Source organism: Mytilus californianus, unplaced genomic scaffold, assembly GCF_021869535.1.
Source record: "Mytilus californianus isolate M0D057914Y unplaced genomic scaffold, xbMytCali1.0.p SCAF_2, whole genome shotgun sequence".
Lineage (NCBI taxonomy): Eukaryota > Metazoa > Mollusca > Bivalvia > Mytilida > Mytilidae > Mytilus > Mytilus californianus.
In genome coordinates, this window is record NW_026262668.1 from 24,960,082 (window position 1) to 24,969,967 (window position 9,886).

A 9,886-nucleotide genomic window follows, 5' to 3' on the forward strand; every position below is an offset into this window, starting at 1 on the left:
CTTAACATAACTTGAGAAATATTGCTGATAATATATTAAATTCTGACCAAACCAGCAAAATTTTGAAATGTACATGTATTACCAGTGCAGATTGATAACAGAGAGAAAAACAAACAAAACTAAAAACAAACAAAAACAAAAAACAAAAACAAAGCAAAATAAAACAAATACAAAACAAAGATGTAAAATTAGTGGTTAACGAGTACCAGCACCAACATGATTGTTACAAAGAAAAACCGTTTGAAATCCAGAGAATAAGAATAAAAATCAAAACGACACACACGAATGCGGAAGGTAGATAACTGTGACATGAACACTAAATCAGGAAGAATAGTACATTCAATAACTTTAGGTTGTGATACTAGGTGCTCTGGAAGGGAAAGCTTTTAATGTTTTAATTAAGGCATTAACTGGACACTCTTGGATAACACATGTTTATTGTGTTTTTGAGACCTTAGTGAAACGGCAGTTGTTTTCTAGTATATATTAATGATGTTTCAAGGAACATGACAAGTTGTCAGTTTCCCAACGACTTGGAATACCAAAATACATGTCGAGGTCAAAATTATCTTTATTATTTCAGAACTTTATAGTTGCATTCGTCAGATTATGGTATACCTTTCAAAGATCATCTTATTGTTACATAATAACCAAAATACCAGTACTTGTTAGTTGAATTTATATTTCACAAACCCATTTCAAACCCAACTTACTAACATTATTTGAACACTTTAGATGAGCATTACCATTATTTTTTACTTCTCTGTTCATCTTAAATATCTTTCCTTATTTGTCTTTTTGATTCTAAATGTAAACACTAAGACCAGTATTTGGTTTTAGTATCAAAATTAAGAAACGAGACATTTATTTAGACACGATGTCATTACGTAACAAACGTTACACAAATTATTAGGTGCATTTTATTCTGCTTAAAGGAAGACAACTCGAGTCTGTAAAAATTCAAGTCACACCTTTACAAATGCATTTTGTGCAAGTAACGCTAAAGAAGCTGTATTTGATTTCAATTTTTTATACAAAAAGCATAGTCACTAGTCGAGTTGGAAAAGCGAACCCTTCCAGGGAACCTGAACTCACCCGAGATTTTTGGTGAGGTTCATGTCTCGCAATCTTTAACTTTTTGTGCAGTGTTTTTCCATCCTGTTTATAAAAAATAGGGATATAAGGTATCATTGCTAATAAGACAATTATCCACCAGAGAGATTAAATGATATGGATGTAAACACCTATAGGGCACTATATGGCCTTTAACAATAAGAAAAAGCCTAACCGCAGAGTAAGTTATAAAAGGCCTTGTCATGACAAAAAAAATAATAAACAATTTATAAAAGAAAACTAATGACCTGAAATATCCCCCCCCCCCCCAAAAAAAAAAATAAAAAAAACCAAAAAAAAAAACCAAAAACAAACGAAAAACAAATAAGGCAGACAGTAACCAACGACAACCACTAAATTACAGGTTCCTATTTAAATACAATTTATTGATATATTGTTGGTGTTAAACGCCATATGCAGTAGGCTTGTCATGCAGTTTTTATTGATGGAGAGAACCTACGACCCTCGGCAGAATTCACATAAAATATCATACACTCAGCAACAAAGTGTAATGTGTTGCTAAACATATACTCAATAATCTAATACATTTGTACAAACGAGAAGAAATCAAATTATAGGGATGATGTATCCCTCACAATGTTTATTGCGTTTCACTGTTACAGATATTACACGACGGGTCTATTCGGTAAATATTGAACTACCTTTATATGCTAAGGTGGACCCGCAAGGTAGGTAATAGATCGCAGCCATCTAGTCATCCGGACACTATATGCTAGTACGTTGCCCTTACACCTCAATGCCACATGGCGCTGAATAAAAGAAAGAGAAGATACCAACAGGGCATTCAAAAATTATTAGTCCAATAAAAACAGACAGCATTATTAATAAAATGACCAAATGACAGACAACAAATACAAAATATTACATAGAAAATCAAGGACTGAGCAACACGAACCCGTCCAAAAATTTAAGATGAAATCAGGTGTTTCGGAAGTTTTAGCAGTTTCTGCTCCTCATTATTTGGTATCCGTAGTGTTGTTTTAGAGATCGTGCTATTGCCTCAAGTTTGATTGCGTCTTAGTCGATTTATGAGTTTTTAACATTAGAAAACTACTTATTTCATTTTTAGTTAAAAGACTATAAAAACCCGATAATCTCCTGAGCTAAATTACTAAGGAAAAAAAAAAAAAAAAACAGGGAGACAATACACATAAACAGAGTCATATAAAATTTTAATCTTAAAGGACAGAAACAAAATGACACCTAAATGATTGAAAGTGTTTACGTTGAATTTTACCTTTAGTGTACTTAAACTGTTTAAACTTTTAACTGTATGCGTCCCTGTAATTTCAGCTGAAGAAATCTGGGACAGACGGTTTCTTAGTCTATCAACAGTTCAACATTTCTTTCGTCCTAAATATGACATTACGTACATGGAAAAAATGAGGCAACCACACATTTTTCCAAAAAAATGAATTTCATGGGTTGTATTGTAAAAACTAACCAAATGAAATTTAACACAGTAAAAGGAGTAGCAACTTAGACAACATTTGTGATGATGTGTTTAATATCTTTGCAAATGTTTAATCTAACAGTTCTACAATTTACGATATACTTTCAGTCAGTGTATCTTTCATTGTTGCTTTTCATCATTATTTTCATGCTATATTATTGTGATTCTGAATTTGTGCAATTTTATAATAGTCCTATAAATTGCTCCCAAGCATTGCTTAAGCTTTAACTTTGTAGAGTTTTACTTATTTTGTAAATGCCAAAGACGGCATCTTCACTAATTCATTACACTAATACATATAATATGTAGTATTATAATAGATAAATATTGTCATTTTCATTTTCGCCGATGAATCTATCAAATTAACCAATTGCAATTTTATTTCTTAAAATCAATACATTGATCACAAAACCATCCTCATTATAAAATTTCAGAAGCAAAGCTTTTATTTCTGTTTTACATAAACAATAGATTAAATTATCTTTCAATTGGACATGAACTTCAAATTATGCTGTCAGTATTCAACACGATAATTATAGAGGAAAGTAGGACTGAATGTTTAGAACTGAAATTGTATTTTTACGAAATTTTTATTCTTTACACGAAACTAGATCGTAGCCAAAGAGTGATGTGTTACCAAAAATAAAGCAAGTAGGCGGTCATTCGGTAAAATTTTGAGAAAACATGCGTAATATTTTCTAAAGGCAAAGTAAATCGTTATTTTTGTTTTTAAATTTCGTATCATTACCGTGACCGTGCTCATTAAACTCAATGACGTAAAATCTGTATGAACGTGTAGGACAATGTCAACTAAGAATAATATAAAATCTGTATGAACGTGTAGGACAATGTCAACTAAGAATAATATAAATTAAGATAAAACACAGTGTCCTAAAATGGTTATATGGCCAAAGGCGTAATTGCTATTTTCGTTTCATTTACAAACAATGAAATTATCAATAGTTCTTTGCGATCTTGAAAAGGCGAATTAAAATAGCCCAAATTCTCTTATAATTGTATAGTACGTACGCCTCATACGTTAGTTTCGTCTACAAAAGACTTATGTCTAACCAGTGACACTCGAATAAAAAAAGATTAAAGGCCAAATAAAGTACGAATTAAGTTGATAATCATTTAAGATTCAAATTTCTGAAATTCTTCTGTTTGATTTTTTTTTTTTCAAAATGGAACCAGATTGTACTTCTACTTTATCACATATTATTTTTTTTTAATTATCATACTTCATGACAACAACCTCTCTCTCTCTCTCTGTATATATATATATATATATATATTTGGGCTTGTATTATATTTGCCTTCGGGTTTATATGATCCGTTCATCCTATTTTGACTCTTTCAAAATTCAAGAGTCTATCCTAAATTGAGGTAAATTATATGGCCTTCCAAATACCGTTTCGATTCCTAACATCACTGAAGAGACATTAATTGTCGAAATCCGGATATGGTGTACAAATTTTTGCACCTCATGTTTGCGGTATACCATCTTTCCCGCATGTTTATTGTTTTCTGTTTGGTAATAATTTAATAATAAGATCTGTTTTGTTACATCTTGTGATCCGTTTATTTGGCAATCGCCAATGGCAGTCAGCAGGGTTTAAGAACATCAGTTGTTCGACCTGCTAGTCAAATGCGTATTGTTAAAATATACTTTTTCACTCATTTGGTCTTTTGGAAAATGTTGTTTGTGCTGTATTTAGACCCCTCTACCAAGAAATTTGTTTTGCATGCACACGTATAAAAATTGCGGTTTTTATTCAACGCAATCATAGGTTTGAACATTGTTTTCAATTTAGACTTGTATATATATATATACAAGTCTAAATTGAAAACAACGTTCAAACCTATATATATATATATATACACAGCACAAACAACATTTTCCAAAAGACCAAAAGAAGTGAAAAAGTATATTTTAACAAAACGCATTTGACTAACAGGTCGAACAACAAATGTTCTTAAACCCTGCTGACTGCCATTGGCGATTGCCAAATAAACGGATCACAAGGTGTAATAAATGGATCTTAACTATAAATTTAATACCAAACAGAAAACAACAAACTTGCGGCAAAGATGGTATACCGCAAACAAAGGTGCAAAGATTTTTTGTACACCATATCCGGATTTCGACAATTAATGTCTCTTCAGTGATGTTAGGAATCGAAACGGTTATTGGAAGGCCACATAATTTACCTCAATTTAGGATAGACTCTTGAGTTTTGAGGAGTCAAAATAGGATGAACGGATCATATAAACCCGAAGGCAAATATAATACAAGCCCAAACGAAAAAATATAAACAAGTCTAAATTGAAAACAACGTTCAAACCTATGATTGCGTTGGATAAAAACCGCAATTTTTATACGTGTGCATGTAAAACAAATTTCTTGGTAGAGGGGTCTAAATACAGCACAAACAACATTTTCCAAAAGACCAAAAAGAAGTGAAAAAGTATATTTTAACAAAACGCATTTGACTAACAGGTCGAACAACAAATGTTCTTAAACCCTGCTGACTGCCATTGGCGATTGCCAAATAAACGGATCACAAGGTGTAATAAATGGATCTTAACTATAAATTTAATACCAAACAGAAAACAACAAACTTGCGGCAAAGATGGTATACCGCAAACAAAGGTGCAAAGATTTTTTGTACACCATATCCGGATTTCGACAATTAATGTCTCTTCAGTGATGTTAGGAATCTAAACGGTATTTGGAAGGCCACATAATTTACCTCAATTTGGGATAGACTCTTGAGTTTTGAGGAGTCAAAATAGGATGAACGGATCATATAAACCCGAAGGCAAATATAATACAAGCCCAAACGAAAAAATATAAACAAGTCTAAATTGAAAACAACGTTCAAACCTATGATTGCGTTGGATAAAAACCGCAATTTTTATACGTGTGCATGTAAAACAAATTTCTTGTTAGAGGGGTCTAAATACAGCACAAACAACATTTTCCAAAAGACCAAAAGAAGTGAAAAAGTATATTTTAACAAAACGCATTTGACTAACAGGTCGAACAACAAATGTTCTTAAACCCTGCTGACTGCCATTGGCGATTGCCAAATAAACGGATCACAAGGTGTAATAAATGGATCTTAACTATAAATTTAATACCAAACAGAAAACAACAAACTTGCGGCAAAGATGGTATACCGCAAACAAAGGTGCAAAGATTTTTTGTACACCATATCTGGATTTCGACGATTAATGTCTCTTCAGTGATGTTAGGAATCGAAACGGTTATTGGAAGGCCACATAATTTACCACATAATTGTTTGTGCTGTATTTAGACCCCTCTACCAAGAAATTTGTTTTACATGCACACGTATAAAAATTGCGGTTTTTATCCAACGCAATCATAGGTTTGAACGTTGTTTTCAATTTAGACTTGTTTATATTTTTTTCGTTTGGGCTAGTATTATATTTGCCTTCGGGTTTATATAATCCGTTCATCCTATTTTGACTCCTCAAAACTCAAGAGTCTATCCTAAATTGAGGTAAATTATGTGGCCTTCCAATAGTCGTTTCGATTCCTAACATCACTGAAGAGACATTAATTGTCGAAATCCGGATATGGTGTACAAAAAAATCTTTGCACCTTTGTTTGCGGTATACCATCTTTGCCGCAAGTTTGTTGTTTTCTATTTGGTATTAAATTTATAGTTAAGATCCATTTATTACACCTTGTGATCCGTTTATTTGGCAATCGCCAATGGCAGTCAGCAGGGTTTAAGAACATTTGTTGTTCGACCTGTTAGTCAAATGCGTTTTGTTGAAATATACTTTTTCACTTCTTTTGGTCTTTTGGAAAATGTTGTTTGTGCTGTATTTAGACCCCTCTAGCAAGAAATTTGTTTTACATGCACACGTATAAAAATTGCGGTTTTTATCCAACGCAATCACAACGTTCAAACCTATGATTGCGTTGGATAAAAACCGCAATTTTATACGTGTGCATGCAAAACAAATTTCTTGTGGCTATGGTGTAAGAATCAGATTCAAGATATTAGTTTACTTGCTTTAATCAAAGTACTGAAGTACTGAACATCGGAAGACCGCAAGTTCTTGTGGATTGTCAAAAGCACTTGTAACAGAAAAAAAAAATCACATCTCTATACCTGAAACTGAGGTTAAGGTACAGATTTTTTCTTAGACAAGTTCGTGCGTGGATGATGAATAAATGACAGGAAATTCAACCTCACCGTAATAACTATTATAGTGTAGTGATACAAATCAGTTTACACTGGTTTGTTGTTATATATCATATTAATATAACAGTTACATGTATATATAACTTTTATTCATTTGTATATCATTCTATTCTACTATTCTAATAAGAGTGCAGTGCAAGTGCATAGTGGACATTCTTCTGTAAAAATTCGATTTTTCTAAAAGATTGGATATGAGCAGGCATTCATATTTTCCCGCAAAAACAATCTTCCATGCAGAGTTACCGGTCCTTGCCGGGATTGTCGCAAAATGTTCTTGAGATATTCTTCCGCATGCTTTACCATATCAATGATTTTTTACTTATATATATTTATCTAACGACAAAACATTTTCACATTATCAATTTATGTTCTAAACAAAAATATTGTTATCAGTATTCATTGAAGAGATGTATTTATAACAAACGATAAGGAATGTTATTTTGCACTCGTTAATATCCGCGTATTTATCATGTTTATAGATCGGTTACAAGCCCAAAACGAAAGTAACGTAATGGAAATCTAGGGGATAGCAATACATCGGAATGCCCTCACGGTCATCGCGATGTAAAAATCAGATGAACGTTTTAATCACACAATATCAGTAAAGAGAAATCAAGCTCCTCAATGATCAATATTAGTGTTTTTCAAACTGCTATATATCCAATGAAACTATTCCTGTAAATTTTGTTGTTCAAATTTCTTGAAATTTTTATATATTTGTCAACAGGTCAAAGTAAATATTTTCTCAAAATTTTATGATTATTAAACAAGCCAAATCTATTTTAGTTAAAGTGTTGGGTACTCCCTTAAAAAAATAATTTTGGGTTTAAATCTGACTTGCGTAAGTACCGCTTTTACTGGAGATTTTCTTTTAAACCTAAAACACTGTTTGGAACTGATTTTTACAAAACATACCGAAATTAAGTTCAATATCTTCGGTTACAACTTACTAGTTACAAGTTAATAGATATAAGAAGATGTGGTATGAGTGCCAATGAGAAAACCCTCCATCCAAGTCACAATTCGTCAAAGTACGGTTAAAGCTACATATATGTTATTTTTGAACTTCAAGAGTTTGTTTGTTATCAAACTGCAAAAATATGTATAAAACCATAAAACATTTAATATCTTTCTCACTGCAGTTTGTGGATGGAATTTTTATATAATTTTAATTTTTTTTTTAATAATTTTTGGCAGACCTATAGCTATCATACGTCTCATAAAGGAAAACTTCACTTCTACTGTACACGGTATATTTAATGTGAATAAATGGATTTTTCTATGTGAAGACCGAGCTTGTGTGATTTACAATATGAGATTGTCCCTTTGATATCTTTGGTACAATGTGTCAACCACAGTTAAATTCACACTTAATATTTCATCAGCAATTATTCTGCATTTTAATTGCAATACATGATTTAGAAATTCTTGGTCATTTGTATCCACTAATTCCTATCAGCTTTTCAGTATTTTGGCAAACATTGTATGATCGTCTTTAAATGCAATATTGTTTACCGTATCACATAAAAGAAAGATATTTCCTATACATATATAATTGCCTACCCCAAGGGTTGACTTGTGTATAGAAATATAGTCATCAATAGGTCTTTTTCTGACTGGCAGAAAAACGCTTGCAAAATTGGAGCCTCCGTTTTTCTTAAACTAGAATCCGCTTGTATTTATGCTACGCTCAAACGTCTATGAACAGAGTGTAGTAGTTAGCCGAAAACCAGCCTACCGTTTTGCTGTGCGAGATGTTTAAATTCGAAGCCACGTACGGTCAGAATGGGGACGTTGAATCTGATGTCTTATATAAAAAAGTGATGCGCTCTTTACACATTAAGAACCCTTGCATCAACTCATTAAGAGGTCGGTAATTTGTTTGTGTCAAGGCTAAATCACATTCCCTATCCAATATACTCTCATTTGTCAGTGGCATCCCAAATTTCCCGCCCTTTATCCCGGTTGACCACCTATAACATGACCTATTGTATTAATTGTTAATTTGCTCGTCCTGAACTTACATGAAATATTTGCCACTGGACACCTAGCAACCAACAATCATCAAATCATCAATCATATAACACATGTATCATTGTTAAATTTACTAAAAAGCATTTTGGATTTAAAAAAAATGTCGAACTATTTACAAAAAACCTCTTTTCCTATTTTCTTCTCTTTGCTGTAAAAATAAGTTATTTTAATTTGCAAGTTTTATGAATTGCCCTTTCTGTCATTTGATTAGAGATTAAGTATATAATATTACATTGTGTCACAATGTTATTTTTTTTCCTGTTTTAAGAATGAAGCGTTAATATAAATCTGTAAATGTTGCATGCAAAGCAGGATTAAACTATTTGGATATTTAATCCTATTTTCAGTATTATACACAGATAATGTATAAAAAAAAAAAATTATATTGCATTATATTATTCCTTTTTTATAACACAAGAATCTAAACACAATATCACAATATATGTTGAAAACGACATAGTTATTTTCCCTTCCTATGCTTCTCTTTTCATTTGCTTGTCTATTCTCTTTTAGCATTTGTCTCTTTTTTAGTGTTTATTTTTCTGTGTAATCTTTTAAGTATTCAAAACTGTGTAATTTCTGTATTCTAATCAGTTGGAGTGTGTTCTTTTTTCTCACATGGAAATTTTAGTTTTTTTTCTTTCTCACTTGTCACAAATAGAACGACTCTCTTTTGTCGGCTTCCGTACCTGGTTTTGTAGCGTTCTCTGTATTGTTCTTTCTTAAAATATCTTATCGTTTCTTTGAGTATTGTTTTCGCTATTCGTACCCGGTTGGAGTGTTTTCTTTTTTCCTCACATAGAAATTTTAGTTTTGTTCTTTCTCACTTGTCACAAATAGAACGACTCTCTTTTGTCGGCCTCCGTACCTGGTTTTGTAGCGTTCTCTGTATTGTTCTTTCTCAAAATATTTTATCGTTTCTTTGAGTATTGTTTTCGCTATTCAGACCCACAAACACATATCCACTTCCAAAGAATTCGATTTAACCCAACATTTTTATTCAATTCCAGTTTTCTATGCAGTG